This window comes from Benincasa hispida, chromosome 2, assembly GCF_027475165.1.
Source record: "Benincasa hispida cultivar pf3 chromosome 2, pf3_genome.v1.1, whole genome shotgun sequence".
In the NCBI taxonomy this organism is placed as follows: domain Eukaryota; kingdom Viridiplantae; phylum Streptophyta; class Magnoliopsida; order Cucurbitales; family Cucurbitaceae; genus Benincasa; species Benincasa hispida.
The window spans coordinates 19,319,111-19,341,262 of NC_143479.1; the positions used below are offsets into that span (position 1 = coordinate 19,319,111).

At 33.0% G+C, this 22,152-nt stretch overlaps 1 pseudogene across 1 annotated transcript; it reads right to left on the minus strand.

Annotated features, from left to right (window-relative positions):
• Positions 1–2,115: 2,115 nt before the first annotated feature.
• Positions 2,116–5,465, minus strand: LOC120071997 (putative leucine-rich repeat receptor-like serine/threonine-protein kinase At2g24130 pseudogene; annotated as a pseudogene). Its single transcript, XR_016527876.1, has 2 exons — positions 2,906–5,465; positions 2,116–2,807 (listed from the first exon to the last, which is right to left on the minus strand). The product of XR_016527876.1 is annotated as a putative leucine-rich repeat receptor-like serine/threonine-protein kinase At2g24130 pseudogene (transcript).
• Positions 5,466–22,152: the final 16,687 nt, after the last annotated feature.

Below are 22,152 nucleotides of genomic sequence, written 5' to 3' on the forward strand. Positions count from 1 at the left end.
GTGGGAGATATATCTTATGTACTTTTGTTGAAAAAGTTGGTTCTTCCAAGTAATAGACTTAATTTCAATGACAGAGGGATTGTTGTTTGAATATTTCCCTTGAATACTTGTTAAAAGATAGATTTCTATTCAAGTGGAATCTTACCAAACACTAGAGTTTGTTAGCTGGATAAGATTGCAACGATACGACGACTCTAACTCTATTACGAAACGAGAAATTAACCAATGACGATGCTACTCGTGCTCGAAGCGGAAAAAAGTTGTCGAATAAAGTTTGTTGAGTTCAGATATGTTTCAGAAGTTGACATCCTTTCCAAGTCTTCTCATTCACACTTAACTTGATAATCATACTTTGTTCTTTATCTGCAATTTCAAAACTTAACATAAGAACTAGAAAAAGGGAGGCTCTGATTCAATATCAATTTTCATAGCCTTTTTTTTTTGTTACCAACTAACGGTTTCAAATGATTCAATATAATACTTATTTTGAATGACTTTCTAAATAATTAAAAAAGTATTTCTAAGACATTAGAACGTCATTTTAGACCGGCCTTAAGTAATGGAACTCAAGAAAAGGAAGAATTGACTAATCGATGTTTGAGATTGTTTTCACTTACGACGAATCCAACAAAAATATCACTACAGGATTTGAACCTAACTGAGGCAAACAACATGGTATAGCGAGTTTCTCATATAGTGGAAGTGATTAATTTAAGTGTGTAAAGTTTTAAAAGTGGAGATAATCATTGTATTAGAAGATGATACAATGAATTTTTGTCATTCTCCACTTAGTACATAATCTAGAAGTCTAGATTTTTGCTAATTCCATCTGAATGGTAGGTTAAAAGAGAGATATAAGTGCAGTTTAAACATTAAATTATGTTGGCAATAACCTCATGTGCTTCTTTTGCCAAACACAACTCTATTTCTTTAATAGATATTTTTGGATCTTGTATATGGAAGATCAGATTGGTTGAAGATATGTTCATATAAGCTGATTTCTCTTATTGAAAGAACACCAAAAGCCATTTTCTAATCAAATAAAGTCGCTTTTCAATTGGATATGGGAGTCCTGTCATCTCTTATTTGATCTTATACTTGTTTGGTGATGATACTAGTTAGGTTCTAATATCTATTTTTAAGCTTACATATTTTTAAAACAGATAACTAAAAACAAAATCATTATTCAGGTGTGAAACTATTAGAAAACCTACGTATAATCCACAAAACCTTAGTTGTTGTTAAGCCATAAAGACCTTTTCTTATAGGCATTACCTACAAAATCATAGTCACAACATGTAACCAAATTACATTTAACATTTTTATGTGTAGGCATAAGGCTTAACATATGCTATCCATATACTAACTTACCATACTTTGAATGCATATTGTTACGAAATCAAGAAATAAAGAAGGCAAGAAAGTATAAATAATAAAGATCAACACAAATATTTACGTGGTTCACTAATAGTGTATTAACTACATTCATGAGCAGAGAGAGATTAGTTTTATTAACAGAGAGGAATATCACACAGTACAGATTTTAGAGGCACCAGCAGGGTTAGAGGATTTATATTAGTGTAACCCTTTAAACCTTAGGTCCAAACCCTAAATAACATATAATGCACATAAAATTTAGGTTTTGGGGGCATTGACCCTATGTTTGGTCATTTAGAGAGCTAGATAACAGATTTAAAGCATTCCAACAAATATACTAAATATGGTCGAATAGTATCGACTACGTTATACGTCAAACAACAATCATATTGAACTTTTAGCCAATTTGATATGTTGTACATAAGTGTAGCAGAAACCTAGGCATGACAACCCATTGAGAAATTTTTCAGGAGTTCTTGTGGATATGTGCTTGTGTTGAAACATTAGGAGGTTTTTGTATATCCACTTTACATAAACACAACATTCATGTTCTCATTTTTTTGGAAATGCTAAAAGAGTGATGTTTTTGAACTTTATTCCCTTTGGACACACTGAAATCTTCCGATTGTGTCATATAACATTTCTTGTACAGCTCTTACTACGATACGCGTTAACAATCGAGAGTCTATCACATATCTAACAAGTTGAGAGAGTGTTTCATTACTATCTACTCCTCCATTTTCTTTCTACACATGCTATTCAATGTTTTCTAAAGAAAATTCACTTACAATCAGCTACCTTGTAGTTATTTGGTTTATGTTTATCATCTTATATCATGTGTTACATATTTACATACTGATTTCACTGAGGTGATTAAACTCCAGTTCCATCCCCCTCCTTAGCCCTGAATTTGCTATTGCAAATGAAGTCAGCAAAGGTATACTTGTTAGGAGGCCTAAAACAATCACATTGAACAAATGAACAAACCCCAAATTGCTCTAAATCTTTGCAAAGCAATCAGCAACCTTCATTGTTTGCAAGACCGGCTTCTTGAACAAACAACGGTAAAGAGTTTGAGAGATGTTCCTTTAAACGTGTCATTTCATGAGCTACATCGACCATGCTCGGCCTGAACGATGGAGTGTACTGCGTGCACATGATACCAAGCTCGATCAACTCGAATATAACTTCACGCCACAGTTTGGGAGATTGTTTTGTAACGTTTGGCCTCTGAAGGCTATGTCTTTCCATTGCTTCATCGACTATGTCCTCAAGCTTGTGAGGATAGTGGCTTTTAACCCATTCATGAAGGCCTGCACCTTGTTGGAAAAGAAGATCAGTTGGATGCTTTCCTGTCACAACTTCTAACAGAAGAACTCCAAAACTGAACACATCTCCTTCGGTTGAAGCACGTTCACCTAATCCATATTCTGCATTTCCAAAGGCAAAAAAAGAAATATGTTAATAAGATTAACTCTATTCATGTCTTAATATCCCTTTGTTCAGTTCAAATAGACTGTTTATTCACCTGGAGGTATGTAGCCAACAGATCCACATAACAAACCATGAGTTGAACTGAAGGAAGTCGACTCGTTTCTATAAGAAGAAATATTATTGTTAGTTTCTCCCCCAATGATCAGTCTCGAAATTCCGAAATCAGTGACTAAAGCAGTCATGTCATCATCAAGAAGAATGTTGCTTGGTTTAATATCACAATGCACCACTCTAATTGGTGAGTGATGATGTAGATAGGCCACACCTTGAGCCACATCACTGCAAATGCTCACCAATTGAACCAAATCCGGTCTACAAATGCTCGATCCTCGGTCATTAGGATAAAGATAGCTTTCCAAGCTGCCATTTGACATTAATGGAAGAACAAGAGCATTGAAATCCGGTCTGCTACAAGTGGTTATGATCCTGATCAAATTTCTATGCCTTGTTCTTTTCAGCACTTGACATTCTCTTTTGAAGCTTCCAGAAATTTCACCTGCTGTTCTAATTGGTTTCAAGACTTTAACTGCAATCTTTGTCTTATCTGGCAAAATTCCCTTGTAGACTTCTCCAAATCTTCCTGAACCAATCAAGCTGGAAGAGCTGAAACCATCAGTAGCATCCACCAGTTGTCTGTATGAGATTCTTGGGTATTTCATCTCCTTCCTCTCTATAGTTTGTTGTCCATATTCTTCGAAACCCCTTTGATTCAAAATCGGAATATTCAATCTCGTTTTCGACCTGAGTGCGAAGACAATCCCAGTAATGCATAGTACAAAAACTGCAGATGAACACAAGAGAATTGGCATCAACTTATAAAACTTGTGCCTTTCCCTGCACTTTGGCAAGCCTGTGATTGAGCCACAAAGACCATTATTTCCAAGGAAAGAATACATTGTCAACCATGAAAATACCCCCTTGTCTGGTACTTGACCGGAAAATTTGTTAAAAGAAATGTTGAGCTGCTTGAGAGTTGAAGATGTTTGAAGAGTTTCTGGAATGTTTCCAATCAATTGGTTGAAAGAAACATCAAGTGTTTGAAGATAAGGCAGCTGGCCAATGGAAATTGGTAAAGGCCCATCAAAGGAGTTATCAGATAAATTTAGGTGTTCTAATGCAATGCAGTTCCCAAGTTGAAATGGAATTGGGCCTGAGAGATTGTTTGAGGACAAGTCAATTGCAAGAACCATATCCATTTTGCTAAGCTCCAATGGCAAAGGTCCATGTAAATGGTTTCTTGACAGATTCAAATAAAATTTCATGGTTCTAACTGCAATTTCACTAGGAATAACACCAGAAATTTGATTGCTAGACAGGTCTAAGAAATCCAAGTTGTTACATTTTCCCAAACTTGGTGGGATTGTTCCTGAGAGATGGTTTCCATAAAGCCATAATTGTCTCAACTGTGAAAGTTTAGCCAAAGTTTCAGGAACAGAACCAGAAAGTTTGTTCCTAGAAAAGTCAATATAACTCAAAGGCTGAATTTCACCAAGAGAAGATGGGATTTCACCAGAAAGTATATTATTAGACAGTTGAATGTTCACAAGTTTCCTCAATCTTCCAAACTCAAAAGGAATGGTTCCATTCAAAAAATTACCAGACAAGTTCAAAACAGTTAAGTTCATAAGCTTTGAAATGGAAGGAGGAATTGAACCATAGATAAGATTATTACTCAAGTGAAGCTCTGAGAGATTGACATGAAGATCACCAATACTAGAAGGTATCTCTCCACCAAGATGATTGCTAGCTAAATCAATCTCTTGAAGCTTTGAAGAATTGGAAAAAGAAGCAAAGAAAGGCTCAAGATTTGAATTCCCATCATGACTAACAAATTCATTCTCAAACAAATAAAGGTAAACCAAAGATGGCATTTTCATAACAGGCAATTCCCCACTCAACTTATTTGACCCCAAATCCAACCATTCAAGTTTTGTTGAGTTCAAAAGAGCAGAAGGAACTCCCCCCACAAACTTATTAGACCATAGCAAAAATTTCACTAAATTCTTCATCTCACAACCATTTTTCAAAGGTATTTTCCCACTAAAAGAATTGTTTGACAGGTCTATATATCTCAATGAAGAACTAGACCCATTACAGAATAGCAACTCAGGAATCTGCCCTTCAAGTTTGTTGCTACCCAAATGAAGAAACTCCAATTTATTCAAATTTTGAAGCTCTTTTGGGATTTTTCCTGTGAGTAAATTCCCTTTTAAACCCAGTTGCTGAAGATTAACTAAAGAACCCAATTCCTTGGGGATTTGACCTTCAAAGTAATTCTTAGCTAAATCCAGAATCATTAAGGAAGAAATATTGGAAAGAAATGGAGAAATAATGCCTCTAATTGAGTTTCCAGAAAGATCAATTGAAACAACTTTGTGAGTGACATTGTTGCATTCAATTCCTGTCCAGTTACAGAAGTGAAGATTTGAATCTAATCTCCAATTTTCAAGATGGTTTTTTGGGTCAGAAAAAATCCCATTTTTGAAAGCAAGTAATGCTGCTTTGTTGTTATCTTCAAGAGTCCCAAATGTTCCATTGAAGAGAAGAAGAACAATCAAGCAAAGAAAAAAAGGAAGCTTGAAAAGAAACCCCATTGATGAAACAGAGAGGGGAAAAAATTTTACCAGAGAAAGGGATTTAGGAAGAGATGAATTACAGCAAAGTGCAGTGTTAATTTATTTGAAAAAATTTGGGGCCTAACCAGCGTTGACTAGTGGATGATCATTTGGCGACAGTGGGCTTTGACTTTTGAATTTGACTAATGAAATGGGATTTTTTTAAAAAAAATTTAAAATTTTTACAAGAAGTGAATTTCGTGTAATGTTCTTGTAATAGAGATGGTGTAGAATTAAGTTAATTAATTAATGAATGGTGGTGAACCCATCAACTAGCACCCCATAGAACTTTGAAAACAATCATGTTAAAAGAAATTAAAGAATGGTCGGTATGAAGTAGAAATTAATGCTTTTTGAAGTGTGGATGGATTATGGAAGATAATTTTGGATTTGTGTAGGATTCTCGATTTCAACTTAGCTTTTATAATTTAAATCCTTTTACGTGTTATGCTGAAATTAGACCTAATTAAATAGAACGATGGTCGAGAATAGGTTGTAGAGAAATTCGAAGTAGAAATGAACGATTGACTTAAAAAAAAAAAAAAAAAAATCAAAGGAATTGAAGCGAATGACAAATTTTAGAGTTTGATTTCGAAAAATGAAAAATCGGTGAATAATAAGATTTATGCAACTCAACATGCACAACATCATCATAATTATTGATGCCTTAATTCTCACCTTTCAACTCATTTGAAAAACTAAAAATAATCGTCGCATTCCTCCAAATAACCGCATGATTTTTCTCCCATAGTTAAAGTTCCAATGTAAATTTTATTATTAATTTGAATTATGTTTAACTACTTTTCGAATTAATCTCACTAGAACTAAATATCCAAATTTTTTTACCAAATTTATATTTTAAATATTTATATATTATCAAATTTCATTTTATCTAATTAAATTTTAAATTTATTCAAATATTTGAATTGTTTTTCATTATTTTATACATATTCTTAATAAATTAACGGTATATTTTTCCATATTTGTTAAATGTTATTAGATTCAATTGTACATATTTTATATTTAGTCACTATTTTAGCTGACATTTTGATAATATCTGACTTACTCTTAGTTGGTTCATATGTCCGGAATATTAAATACAGTATGAGTATAGAACTTTGAATAACCAAGATATAAATATGGAGAGCTTGATTAATAATAAGAATATAAATACAATGTAATTGAAGAGCTTGATTAATAACCAAATTAATCATATTATAATGTAACAGATGCAATTTCAAAACTGAAAATGAACGTCATTTTGTACTTTCCCCCTCTTTTAGAATTTGAATTTATTTTTAAGATTCAAATTAGATTTTGATAACTACCACACGAATTGATTTAAAATAAACCAATCTCTTCCTTATTTTTACACATACAATATATTTTCCATCAATTCAAATTTTAATTATGGATTTTGTCTTTGTAACTTGTTTTGTAAGTCATGTGTTGGATAAAATAAAAAATTTTCTTAATTTGGATTTAATGAATATTTGTGATCTAATAAATTTGGTTTACAACTGACTAGATTAAAATATTTTTGTTTTCAATTTTTTTTAATTAGAGATTTTGAAGGTAAGTTTAATGCTTTTATTTTCGAATTTTTAGAACGAAACTTAAATTTATTAAAGAAGATAATTCTTTTATAAGAGATAAAAAAAATATATCTAGATATTTAGAATTTAACTTTTTTATATATAAAGTTGAGTTAAAATAACATTAAAAAATGAAATTAAAGAAAAATAAAGAAACCCAAGTTTCTACGGCACCGCATAAAGCCGCTTTCCTTCTCTTCCTTCACAAGCTTTCCTTCTTCGCGTGAAGAGTAATGCTACCGTCTATGTCATTATGCTCAACTGTAGTCTACCCCGAGCTGTTCTGCCACACACATCGACACACATCGACTGAAACTGGTTCGGAGGGTAACATAGATAAGTATCATAGATCTTCCTCTCTTATTTACTTTCTTTTTTTTTATATATATATATATCTTAGCTGCTATTTACCATATATCATCGCTATTACCATTGTGTGGTCGTAAAAGTAATCGGCTAACATTATTTAGGTGAGTATCAAGGTTGTTTTGTGAAGTTTTGTCGAATTTTTAGTTTTATATGATATGGTTGGCTTCAATTAAATTAAGGATTGTTTTGGAGTTTAATGGGAGTTTTAGCTACTATCGAGAAAGGGGTGTTTGACGACATTCGATTTAATGTAATGCAACAGTATAGTGTATTTGCACTTTTCTAGACTTGTTTTAGTTTGTAATGTTTGGTTTGATCAATTTTAGTATATAGGAGTAGTTTGGATATTTGCTAATTAGTATTTTCTTATTTTAAAAATTGTTTTGCTATTTTTACGATTTGAAAAACTTTTTACTATTTTTCCAAATGAAACTTTAAAATTTCCTATTTCTCTTGTCAACCCAAAATTCAAAAGTCAACTAGTATTCGGACTTAGTCGACCACATCCAAGGTCCAATGGGTCATGAAGAATTTATTCCAACGGCCAAAAGCCCGTTTGGCTACCTTGGCCATGATCACTTTGATTTTAGTTATATAGTGCGTTGTACTCATATCTATAAATCATGCATTTAATTGCTAACTTCATGAAAATAGTCCCTTTATTTTTGTTAAATAGTCCCTTTATTTTTGTTAAATAGTCTCCTTGATTTTTTTTTTCAAGTATTGATAATTCAATATTCTTAATTAATTGTTAAACATTCGTAAATTTATTGTCAAATATCGAATTTAGTTGTGTCGTAGATGAACCACTGTCTTAAAAGTAAAAATCCAAAGCGACCACGATGCTAAATCACGACCGTCGGTTGCTCCCAAGGTTAACATAACTTCCCAATTGCCCGTTGCTCCCAAAGTTAACACAACTTCCCAACTCAAGTGTGTATTTTTCTATAAAAGACCCATTGTACATGAAGAAGAAAAAGAAGAAGAAGAAAGGTGTCGTGGCTAGGGCAATGAGAAGGTAAAACTTTGAATCTTTTTTGCACGGTTACCCAAACCTACTTGTCCGACCGGATGAACAACGACAATGTGTGTGGGGTGAAAGTCTCTATTTTTACCATATCCACAAGTTGGAAGCTCCTTATTATGCCCCTTTATTTATACCCTTTTGGCGTTGCTAAAACTTCCAACGTGGACAAATACTTTCTCAATTTCTCATCTTTTTGTTATGGGCCTTGGTTCAAAAGTCACTCCCAAGTGTTACTCTTATATATATATGAAAGTTAGTATTTACATTATTTATTCAAAATTAATGCAAATATTCAAATGTGATATTTTTTGCCATTTTTTTTCTGAAAGTACTCTAATACTACATTTACTCCTCAAATGTCAACAAAAAAAAAATCTAAAATACTATATTAGTTTTAAATTTAAATATCATTGCTATTGATTACAATACTAAATATTAAACTTTATTAAATTTAAATTTTAAACATAATTTTAATTGATTACAATATTAAGATAATTTGAATAATTTCTTTTAGGATTGTTTTTAAAAATAGAAAAATGAACCAAAATATATACAAATATTGTAAAATGTCACTATCTATTACGGACAAACTATATTTTATTATATTTAAAAATATTTTTAACAGTTTTATCATTTAAATCAATTTTCTTTTCTTTTAATTATGAAGTATAGTTTGTATTTAGTAGTATTTTCTTTCTTCATGTCAGGGTTCAAATTTCTTTACTGTCACTTATTTCTTAAAAAAAAAAAAGCTAAAAGCATTAAATAAATAAATATGTAAATCAAGAAACTTTGTTAGTTGAATTGCCATGAATATCGCACTAAATATAATAATATATTTTTAAAATGAGGTGGATCAAATCTAGAATAAACATATTAAATGTCCTATGATTCAGATTAACTAAGCCTAATCATGATTATTTATTCACATATTACGAAAAAATAATAACAAATGGTACCCTAATGTTCATCAATTTAAAAGATATTTGGATTTGGATTTGGATTTGGGTTTTGTCAACCAAATCATAATCCCATAGAAATCATTAACATTGTATTTCTTGGAAATGGGCTATTGGGTTGGGATGCATTGCAACTTGTAAAGTATAAACCCCCAATTTTTATTTTTATTTTCTTTTGAAAAATAACAAATACACAAAAAAGTCCACTTCCTCAATTATTTATATTTTTTACGTTAAAATCGTGCAACCGTGTGGGGTTAAAGATGCAAAGTTGCAAATTGTCGACATAAATTTCTCTCTTTTATAGCCTTTTTTTCAACCTTGTTTGCTCAAAATTTTCATACGAAGTGATTGTGACTAAATCGTTATAAATTATAAAATATGAGACTAAGCCATAATTTATTCAAACTTAGAAATTAAAGGTATGTTTAGAATGCATTTTCAAGTGTTTAACTTAAAAAAATAAGTCATTTTGAAAAAAAAAATTATTTAGCAACCACTCAAAATAGATTTTGAAGGGTAATTTTAACAATTTTTGTCAAAAGTACTTTAATATAAATGAGTTTTTTTGAAAAATATTTTTTCTCAAGTCAATCCAAATAGGCCATAAATTATTACAAATTTGAAAGTAAATGAATAAACTGTTAACAACTAAAATGTAAACCCTAGAACTTGAGTTCCTAAGCATCTATACATTGAAGTTAACCTTGTTGTTTGTATAAACCCTAGAACTTGAGTTCCTAAGCATCTATACATTGAAGTTAACCCTGTTGTTTGTATGCTTTAAGATGCATAGTAAGTTTGATCTTTATTATATAGGTATGAAGCTTAGCAGGGAAGGGTAATAAGGAGAAAATCTTTCTAAGGGTTAAGGTTGAGAAAATCTAAGTAAATTTTGAAATAATACTCTATAGTGGTTAAGTGTTTCAAACACTTGAAAAAATTTTGGGAATGACCTGAAGAAAAGGAGATTAGACGTTGGCCAAGAAGGACTTATGATATAAGTCCTAAATCCTCACTACTTATTTTTTAAGTTTAAAGTTAAGCTTCAATATCTCATTTGGGGATTGAACAACTTAAGTATTGTCAATGAATTTTAGGAGTGAATTAAAGAAATTCTATCTTAAGTGGTGTGATTAATTGTGTTGAATCAAGTGGAAGGGAAAATTGGGTGTTAACTTAGGAAACCCAAAATTGTCTAAATGTTGGAATTAAGTTCGGAAAATGTGTAAATGTCAAGATGAGAATTTCCTCGCTATTACTATTTTCTCAAGTGAATTGAAGATGTAATTTGGCTAAGTATTTGGATGAGTGGGATGATTAAATAAGAAGAAAGTGTGGAATTTAAAAAGAAATTTTATGGATAATTTAATCAATTTTAAGAAAAATTAAAATATAGAAAATTAAGTATTTAAAAATGGAGAAAAATGAAAGAAAAATAGGTGATTAATAATAGTGGGGTTGAATGATTGAAGAAGGAGATGACAACAAGAGATTGGTTGTTGGAGAGGTGTAGTTGGTGAGAGGCCTTAACCGGCCTTGAGGAGGCTAGCATTTTCATTTCCCTCGTGCCATTCTCCATTTTCTTCAACCAAATCTCAGGTATGTTAGAAAGATGCTCGAGGATTTCTAGAGCAATTGGAGTGCAAGAAGAAGGTGTTTTTTTAATGAAAAACTAAAGATTGTTCATAAATCTGTGAGTTTGTGAGCACTTGTGTTGAGGAGGTTGATTTCAAAGGATCCAAGGGATTTTAAAGCTCCAAATCTTCAGGTTAATTAGTTAAGACATGAATTTAAGGTTTTATAGCAATTTGATTAAGAATTGATGAAATTAGAGCTAAAATGGTGTGGGTAGGTTGTTGTCAAGAAGTAGGGGAAAAAGGTGTCCAGTCGCGCACAACTGCCACGCTCGCCCTCGCGCACGCATAACGCCTCATCCGTTGCCCACCTCGTGCACGTCAACGCCCGTCCCCAATAGTCACCAGCGCGAGCCTTAGCTCCTCAGACACGTTCACCCACATGCCTCCATACGCCTAGGCACGCATGTGGTGTGGTTTGCCGTCAATCCCATGCCCAAACACACCCATGTGCGTTCTCTACCACCCATCCCACGCCCAGTCGTGCACCAACCACCATTTTTGAAGCCCATTGACCCTAATTTGAGTTATTTGAAGCTTGAAAGTAATTTTTAGGGCCATTAGGATGTTTTTGGGATATTTAACCTTGGCATACATAATTTGGGCCTTAAGCTAATTTTAGGATATTTTAAAATAGTCTAAGGATTAAAATGCTAAAACCTTAAATTAAGGATACTTTGGGGTTAAAAGGAATTCAAGGAAGTTATAATCGAAGTCAGGGATTATTAATGGAATTTTTAGGCTCAATAATTGTTAGAGAGTGACCATGGACTTATGATCTGCTTTCAGATCAAACGGTGATAGCCGAAACGTGTAAACCCAAGGGAGAAAATTAGTGACAGTGAATGGTTCGAGTTTATATATATATATATATATATATATGTGTGTGTGTGTGTATGTGTGTGTTGGGGTTGTTGCCCTAAAGTCTCGTGTCCTGTAGTTTATAAACAGTTTGTACGAATGCTTGTGACGTATAATATATGATATTTTACTTCACTTCTTGATTTTGCTCAGTTGAATGTTTTATTTACTTTACCACAAGCTAATAAACCAAAAATTCCTAGTTATCTTTACGTAATTTAAGCATATATGTGGTGACATACAAATGGATTATGTCTTAAGGGATAACCAAAATGATCTGTAGTATATGAATATAGAAGAAAAATCTTATCCTGGTAATGCTAAGGAGGCGACCCGCTTTGTGGAATGGTCACAAGTGTTGTGACTAGTCATAGATGGTCTGATCCTGATCATTCGTGTAGGGGACATGCGAGCGGGGGCGTCCTATACAAAGAGTTTGTCTAAGACCTGACCACAGAGTGTTAACGTCTCGTTATATAACACTGTTCATGACAGAGACTTCACTTCACTAGGATGACTATAGGTAACATGACCTCAATCCTGAGTGAGTTGGGAACTTCTGTCATTGAGGGCGGTCCTTTGATTTGCATGGGTGCGAGTGACCAGGCCGCCGACTCAAACCTTCCACTTTGGGGATTTGTCTGATTTGGGAGCTGAGAACTCAGCTACACAATATGGAATTCACTCCTTCCCCGAAACAGGGGTAAGTAGATAGATAGCTCCCTTGAGGGTTGATTCCAGGACATGAACGATGTAGCACCACACACCTTCTCTTAGCTCGAGAGGTGTTCACACATAGTTGGACTTATTGTATTGTTTATTAGAGGGATCAGTGGTACTTAAGGAGTGAAATGTAACTACAGGGACAAAATGATAAATTGGCCCAACTGTACTTACGAGCATCTGTGAAGGGTTATCGCACTCATGATTGGTTATATCCAATGGACACAAAAATATATATGTGGTAAGAAGAGTTCAACTGTTGGTCTTTAGTGGAATGCCTGGCAATTAACGAATGGTGGATCTTGTGGCTAAAGAGTTTAGTCAGCTATTCATGTACCGTTGGAGCTTCGAGCCATAGGTCTATAAGGTCCTCTTGGTAGCTTGGATAAAGTTCAGAATCAGTTTTTGGGTCAGTTTAAAATGTTCAAATTGACAAGAGGGAGTTCGATTATATATGATATAATTGAACTAGTTAATTATATATGATATGATTGACTAAATGTATGAGATACATTATTCTAAAGGGAAATAGATATAAATATGATTTATATCAAGTAGAGGAGAAACTATAGTAGATATATGATATCAAACTATAGGTTAAGAATATAATATGATTATGTTTATTATTTAATTAATTAAGCGGTTATGAGATAATTGACCAAGTATTTCTCCGGAAGCGTGCGAAAGTGGAAAGTTCGAATTCAGTTCTTGTAACTGAAGAATAAAATGAAAATTATTTTTATTTTGCAAGACACGCAGGAAAAATCGCTCACGGTGTGAAAATATACGATCGCATAGTGTTGAGAGCCTATACGATAGTGTCCGTCTTCCTAAATGATCACACACCTGCATACTAAACAATCGCCTGCAATTTCTAAATTATCGCTTACGTTTTCTATATGATCGTTTAGCGCGCCGAGCAGACCTAAATGATCGCTTACCATTTGATAGACGATTGTTTAGCTAAACCTACACGATCGTGTACTTTTTTCTAAACAACAAGCACCCGACTATATGATAGTCTTCTACTATCTCCCACTTGCTTGTCCATTCAACATGATCGCTTTTCCTCCTCCCCTCTACCAATTCCATCAAAGTCCACCCTTTGGATTCTCACTCCGAGAATACCGAGGGCTTCAAGTAGTGGTGTCATCCTCGGTTGCTGTTGGTTCATGCGCTGCTAATCGTGTAGACGATCGTGGTGCTATTAGGCGACTTTTTGTTGGACGATAAGAAGCGTAGAGGAGTTTGCTTCCGCTAGACTGAGTTTGATTTAAGAAAGTCTTCAACTGGTACGTTTCTCTCGGTCTTTTGTATTTTATTTGTTAAAGTATGCCAGTAATTAGTGTTACAATGCATATCTATATGTTAGAATGTATGTGTGATAATTCTGTCACAATGAAATCGGAAAGATCCACTTCCGCTCATAGGCACTCTTGTTTAAGAGTTCCTTCAATATATATATATATATATATATATATCATAGTATCATATGATTTATGAAAACTACTGGCAAGATCTGGTCCATAAAAATCTTATGTTTGAAAAATGTATTTGCTTCAATGTTTTATGCACTTCTTAAATCGAAGTGTTTGGTTGAAATTGCTCATGTTGAAATCATGATTTTCTAAACTTAGCTTTATTAGCATATTTCCAAATACCTCAAATCAGAATGATTTCTTATAAGAATTATGATGAATTATGAAAAATGAAGATTTTTTTTAATTCGTAGATTCTATACTTGAGGTAATTACCCTATTTTAAGATCTCCAGTATCGAAGAGAGGTAAGGTACATAGGATATCTAGTACCGAAGGTATGGTAAGGTATATGGAATTCTACAGACTGTCATGGGATCTCCAGTACCGAAAGTAAGGTACACAAAATTCTATAACTTATAGAGGATCTTCGGTACTAAAAATATGGTAAGTACACGAAATTCTACAGTTTATCAGAGAATTTCAGGAACCAAAGGTATGGTAATGTATACGAAATCCAATATTCTGAGCCTAATATAGGTCTTTGAGACCTATCTTAGCACACATATAGGTTTTGGACTGTGTGTTGGGATGTTTAACCCTTTGGGGGCATATCTTCGTGCATGTATGAGAGTTATAAAGGTAACAACGCTGAATGTTGAAGATTACTCTTCATCAGTCAAGGAGATGAAGCTGGTGATTGATAATTTCTCAACTTCAACTAAGGTCAAGTATCATTTTAGATTATTTGCTTCAAAGTATCATTGTTTTATGAATGAAATGCTAAGAGATTGTGTTCATGCCACATTTTCATACCTAATAATTGCTACGGGTATTACAGACTTATAAAGGCCATGTTGAAAGTTTATTGAATAATTTTACAAGTCTCACATGGCAAACATAGTTTGACAAATTTAAAAATATTTTATAAAGCAAAACTATACGTTCCTACAAAGATACCACTTATTGGGCTTTAGCTCATGTCTTCTTTGTTTTATGTCCCCAAAAAAAAAAAAAATTAGCGATCGAGTTTCCGAAGGCTGCTGTGTTGTCATAAGCTGTTGAAGATAGACAACTTCACTTAGTATGTATATGGGTTTTATTGTCATACTCAAGAGAGGTATGGAAATTGAAGGTCTATTGTGTAACTCATGTACGGGTTCGTTGGAGTTGTGTAAATAGTCTGATGAAGTGTTTTGAGGAGGGTTTGTATAATCAAAAACCAGTATAATATTAAGATGTTCTTGCTGGTTAACATGTATGGAAGAGTTTATAATTGAATGAGCTATATAATTATCTATTAGAATGAGCAAGTGAACAGGTTAAACAAGTCTCAGGTGGACAATAGATGTTATAAGAGGGTTAACATTTGCTATATTCACATCTATTTTTAGGTTAAGAAAATAGTCGGGAAGGGGTGTGACAAGAACTAAATCGTTACTTTCATGAAAAGTTCAGTGATCAAAAATATATTTTAACCTTCATTAATTTATAAATATGCTATTCAAATCTATCTAAGTTAACATGAACATGGTTTAGCAGCAAGAAAATCAGGTGTTTTTTTTAATGGGAGATTTGAATTTTAATCCTTTCTTAAAAGTGAGGACAGAGATTTAATTTTATTCTAAACATATCAAAATGGTTTCTACATTTAAAAAAAAAAAAAAATCAAGGAAACTTTCAAATTTACTCTCACTATATTTAAATAAATTCTTGATTAAATTATTGTTTCAATTAACATATTTGGACATAGGATATGTCACAACAATAAGAAATTAATATTTGTTGATGTGGATGAGTTAAATTTTTTAAGTGATATTCATAAACCTATATATTTTGATACAACACCAAATTTAATAGTTTGTACTATAGATCTTAAAGTTAGAGATTAATTTCCCATCCTACATATTATTTTAAAAAATAAACATCAATTTTTATGACATTTTTATCATTTTGTAATAAAATGGACTAATTGAAAACTTTGGATACATTAAAGGTAAAACTAAGATTTCCTTTCCAAAATATATATATATATATATATAGTACCAACTCATTAAAAGTCAATAATCATTCGATTATTTACTAGAGGTGATAAACAGTTGGTCGAGGTTGTTTTTCTTTGAAAACCGACCATATCGGTTTAAAAGAATAATTCAGAATATTGATTTCTCAGACTCGATCGACCGATTTGTCGGTTTTGCTTTTTGCGAAATTGACCACCGACAACCATCTTCTCTAAACCGGTCGATCAACTTTGGTTCGGCTGGTTTCAATCATTCAGTTTTGTTTTTTAGATTGTTTTACTTACTCTAAATATTTAGCCTTTTATGTGATCTTTTTAGTTAATTTTTCAACTCTAATAAATTTCAAAATAACATAAAATTGTTTTTTTAGTCAAATACGACATGTGACTTGTGAGGATAGAAATTCAAACTCTTAATCTTTTAAGGAATAATATAATGTATGGCAGTTAAACTAAGTTAGTTGTCAAATTAAAAATGGAAATCCCATGGAAACAAGGGCTACATGGATGGTGAAAAATAGACTACTCTCTCTAACTATTGAACAATTTTCTGTAATCGTGTAATCACAAAATCTGGAAAAAAAATCATAGAATAATTCGTCAAGTCAATTAACTAAACATGAAATTTAATTAACTGAGATAAGAAAATCTGTATTTATTTATTTATTATTATTATTTTATTGTTATATATATAGTTTTTGAGAATCAAAGTTGATTTGGAGTTGGAAAATTACCTCAACTGCCCGGAGTAACCATATTGGGCTGTCTGAATGGCTCAACTAAGCTATGGGCCGAAAATGGGCTAAACTTTCTGGGCCTCAGTTGGCCTGAACTGAAGTCATTGCAGAAGAAGGGACGAATTGCTTTAATTTACACAATTATGCCCTCCTCACTTATCTCATTTCATTTATGCCCCTATTATCGATTGTTACTGATTTGTTTTGATATTTGTACTTGATGTGGATGAAAATGTAAGTTTTCAGTTTTGTTGTGGTGTGAACTTGAGTAGTACAATAGGAGCATGTATACCAATAAAATATAATATTAAATTAAATACATTATAATAATAAAATAAATTAAACGTCATATATAAATAAATAAAATAAAATAACAAAATATAAAATAAGGAATTTATCTAAATTCTCCACTTTCTCCAATTTTCATGGATTTTGCCCAATGTGTGTATCTTCCATAACCCACAAAATGTCACTATTTATAGATAATTTGACAAGTAGGAAGTAGATTACATGAACACTAATAGTGTGTAATCTTGAGATACGTGGACAACACTTGGATAATTGATAAGTAACACATGGCAATGGACACTAATAATAGGAATCTACATTACACCTAATTTAACATATTTATAATACTCCCCCTTAGCTGCCTATATATGAAATATGCCTCATTAAAACCTTACTAGAAAAATCCTACTGGAAAAAAATCCTAGTGAAAGAAAAATAGTACATATTTCATATAATCGGATACTCTTAAAAAGTATATTTACTCCCCCTCATGGAAACATCACTTGAGATCTCAAGTCACCGCATTCCATGTTGTGCACTAGTTTTTCAAAGGTTGCGGTATGTAATGCCTATGTAAATAAGTCTGTTAGGTTATCTTTTGAAAAAAATTGTTATACAGTGATATCGTCATTTTCTTCAAGATCACGAGTGTAGAAAAGCTTCGATGAAATATATTTTATTCTATCTCCTTTAATATATCCTCCTTTAATTCAGGATATGCATGTTGTGTTGTCTTCGTATAATATTGTTGGAATATTTTTATTATAAGGCAAACCATATGTTCCACGAATGTGCTAAGTCATTGATCTTAGTCATACACATTCTCGACTAGTCTCGTGAATTGCACGAATTTCAACATAATTTGCCTAACTCTTTTTGGGGTATGCAGTATAGACTGGTTCACATCTTGAACAATGTTCCCTCAAAGGGTGTTTCTGAAATACATTTTGAGTTATGAAGGGGCCGTAAACCGATTTTACGTTTCTTCAGAATCTGGGTTTGTCCTGCACATGTGTTAGTGACAAATCCTAAGAAGTTTGAACATTGTTCAAGTTTATGCCAATTTGTTGGTTACCCTAAGGAAATGATATGTGTTCTATTCTATGACTCTCAAGAAATAAGGTGTTTGTATCGACAACCGCTACATTTTTAGTAGAAAACCACATGAGAGATCATAAACCATGAAGAAAAATAGTATTAAGTGAAACTACTGAAGAATCAACAAGGGTTGTCGATGCAACTTGTCCTTCATCAAGAGTTAATGAATAAGCCAACACTTCAGGTCAGTCTCATCCTTCTCAATTGTTGAAAGCACCTCGACGTAGTGGGAGGATTGTGATACAACCTGACTGCTACTTGGGTTTAACTAAAACTCACGTTGTCATACCAGATGATGGTATTGAGGATCCATTATCCTATAAACGGGCAATGAATGACGTAGACAAGGACCAATGTGTCAAAGCCATGGACCTTGAAATGGAGTCTATGTACTCCAATTCAGTATGGGAACTTGTAGATCCACCTGAAGGGGTCAAACCTATAGGGTGTAAATGGATCTATAAAAGAAAGAGAGATGTAGCTGGAAAGGTACAGACCTTCAAAGCTAGACTTGTAGCAAAAGGTTATACCTAGTGGGAATGAGTTGACTATGAGGAAATTTTTTCTCCTGTTGCTATGCTTAAGTCTATAAGAATTCTCTTGTCCATAACCATATATTACGACTATGAGATATGACAAATAGATGTCAAGACTGCTTTTCTGAATGACGATCTTTAAGAGAATATCTTTATGTCTCAGTCCAAAGGGTTCATAGCCCGATGTCAGGAGCAAAAAGTTTGCAAGCTGAATCGATCCATTTATGAGTTGAAACAGGTATCCAGATCTTGGAAGATTAGATTTGATACAGCGATCAAATCCTTTGATTTTGATCAAAACATTGATGAACCTTGTATATACAATAAAATCATCAACAATAAAGGAGCTTTCTTAGTACTTTATAATGGATGATATCCTACTTATTGGAAATGATGTAGGATACTATCCTACTCATTGAAAATGATATAGGGTACCTTACTGACATTAAGGATGTTGGGGTTAATGCCCTAAATCTCATAGGGTCCTATAGTTTGTAAACCTTGTATGAACAAACTTGTATGTGATTAATAATATTTGATATTTTATTCATTTTGTCTATGAAATATGTGATATTTTAGTTGCATTAACCACAAACCAATAAATTAACATCCAAGGTTATCGTTGTAACTTAAATATGTATGTGGAGACATACATATGAATCATGTTTAAGTGATAACCTAAATGGTCTGTAGTATATGGATAAGGTTGGATACCTTATCCTTGTGACATTACGAGTATAACCCGATTTGTAGGTGTTACAAATGTTATAAAGTGCTACAAATGATCTGATTCTGATCATTCATGTATTAGACATACGAGCGGGGATATTCTATACAAAGAAGTTTGTATAAGACCGGACCACGAAATGTTTAGCTTCATTATATAACGACGTTCATAATAGAGACTTACATTTCACTAAGATGACCATAGGAAACATGATATAAATCCTGAGTGAGTTGTGAGCTTCTACCTATGAAGGCGGTCTTTTGATTTGTATGGGTAAGAGTGGTCAGATCGCTGACTCAAACAAACCTACCATTTTGGAGATTCGTTTAATTGGGGAGCTGGAAACACATCCACACAAGATGGAATTCACTCCTTCCCCAAAGCAAGGGTAAGTAGAAGAATTGTTCCCTTAAGAACTGATTTCGGGTCTTAAACAATGTGGCGTCACACCCTCTCCTGGCCAAGAGAGGTTTAGTCATAGTATGACTATGATTTATTGTTCATTAGAGGAATTAGTGATACTTAAGGAGTTAGATGTAACTACAGGGGCAAAACGGTAATTTGGCCCAACTGTACTTATGAGCAATTTGTGAAGGGTCATCATACTGTTGATTGGTTATATCCAATGGACATAGAAATATATCTGTAATGCAAAGAGTGCAGTTGTCGTTCTTTAGTGGAGTGCTCGACAGTTAATGGATGGTAGATAATGTAATTAAAGAGTTTAATTAATTATTCACGTACTGTTGGAGCTTCAAGCTACAGGTTCATAAGGTCCCCTTAGTAGCTCAAAAGGATTTAGTTGAGAATCAGTTTTTGGGTTAATTTGAATTGTTCAAATTAATAAGAGGGAATTTAATTATATATGATATAATTAAATTAATTAAATTATATATTATGATATAATTGACCTAATGTATTTGATACATTTTAGTTTAATTGAAGGAATAAATATTTAAATGTGATTCAAATATATTTTCTATGAATGAGATTCATAGTTGATAAATTTAATATAAATATGATTTATACTAAATGCCATAAAATAGAGAAAAATAACTATAGTTTATATTGTATATGATGCAATATTAAAACTATAGGTTATAAATATAATATGATAAGTTCGTTTTCATATTTATTTATATTACTTATTATTTTGGATAATTAATCCATTTGTTCTCTCTAACCACCTTAATGGGTGGTTAAGCAAATTTTTTTATGGCAAATGGAATAAATAAAATATGATTTTTTTTCATAACTAATCTACACGAAAAAGGACAGAGCCTATACGATAGACTACATGATTGAGAAGCTTCTCTATGCGATAGTGTTTCTTCTTAAATCATCTTTCTCCTCCAAATTCACAAACTCCCTACTAACGAAAATATCAGAGCTCACAACTCCTAGGTTCTCACCCCGAGTATACTGAAGGTTCCAAGTGGTGGTGTCTTTTTTTTGGTTCGTGAGATTCTTGAAGAAAGTCTTACAGGTTGTTGTGTTCGAGTTCGTGACAGTTTGAGGGATTTATGAAAAGAAGTGTTCTTCAAAGGTATAATCTCTTGAACTATATTTCTTGATAATGCATAATCTATATGTTGACTGTAAATTCGTGTTTTTAATCTAAATGGAATTTGGATGATCCATTTCCACTCAAGGATCTCTTTAAAATCGAGTTCCTTCAATAGGTATCAAAGCCAGTTGTAGTTTTGATTCCAAATTCCATTTCTGTATTGAAATCATTTACAGTTTTGGTGGGTTTTTGTTTCTACATTGCGTTTAATTGTTAAATGTATGTGGATGGTTGTTGATGGATGTTTCAGGATAGTAATCTCTGTTTTGGCATTTGTAAGGGCCCCTGCATTTTTGGGCATTTGCAATCGATTCTGTATTCGTTCGGTTTTGAGTCATTCGTGAAGCTTCAGAAGAAAGGTTGTAGTGCGTTTCGATGGAGAAGACGAAACGGTGGCCGCATTGTGTTGCTACACTAAACGATCGTTTAGATTTTGCTATGCATTCGTGTAGAGTTTTCTGCATGATCGTGTTGCTTTGGCTGCATGATCCCGTAGGCGCTCGATGGGTAGACGATCACGGGGTATATGATACTCGACGTAAGGCTTGCATGCTAAAAAAACGTGTAAACTATCATGCTCATCGCATAGTTAGTATCTACACGATCGCATAGTATACGATATTCGACACTCGCTACATGATCATGTGGACTATCATGCTCATCGCATAGTCAGTAGTTACACGATCGCATGGTACGCGATACTCGATGCACGTTGCACGATCACGTGGACTTTCATGCTCATCACATAGTCAAAACCTACGTGATCGCTTTTACACGATCGTCTATACTCGACGCTCATTACTCGACGATCAGGAGTTTGCTACATGATCAAACTGCAAGGGTTCTTGGTGGAGCGGTCCAAGGCGAGCGATTCAAGACCCGATTCACTTGTTCCGAACCGGTGGACTCAGCTTTTGTAATAGTTTAGCCTTTTAATTTTCGATTTTGAGATTAACTATCCTGGTCCATCAACTTTATTTAAATATGCATATGATATATGTTTATTTTATATGCCATAATGTATGTCATATATTTTTAAAAC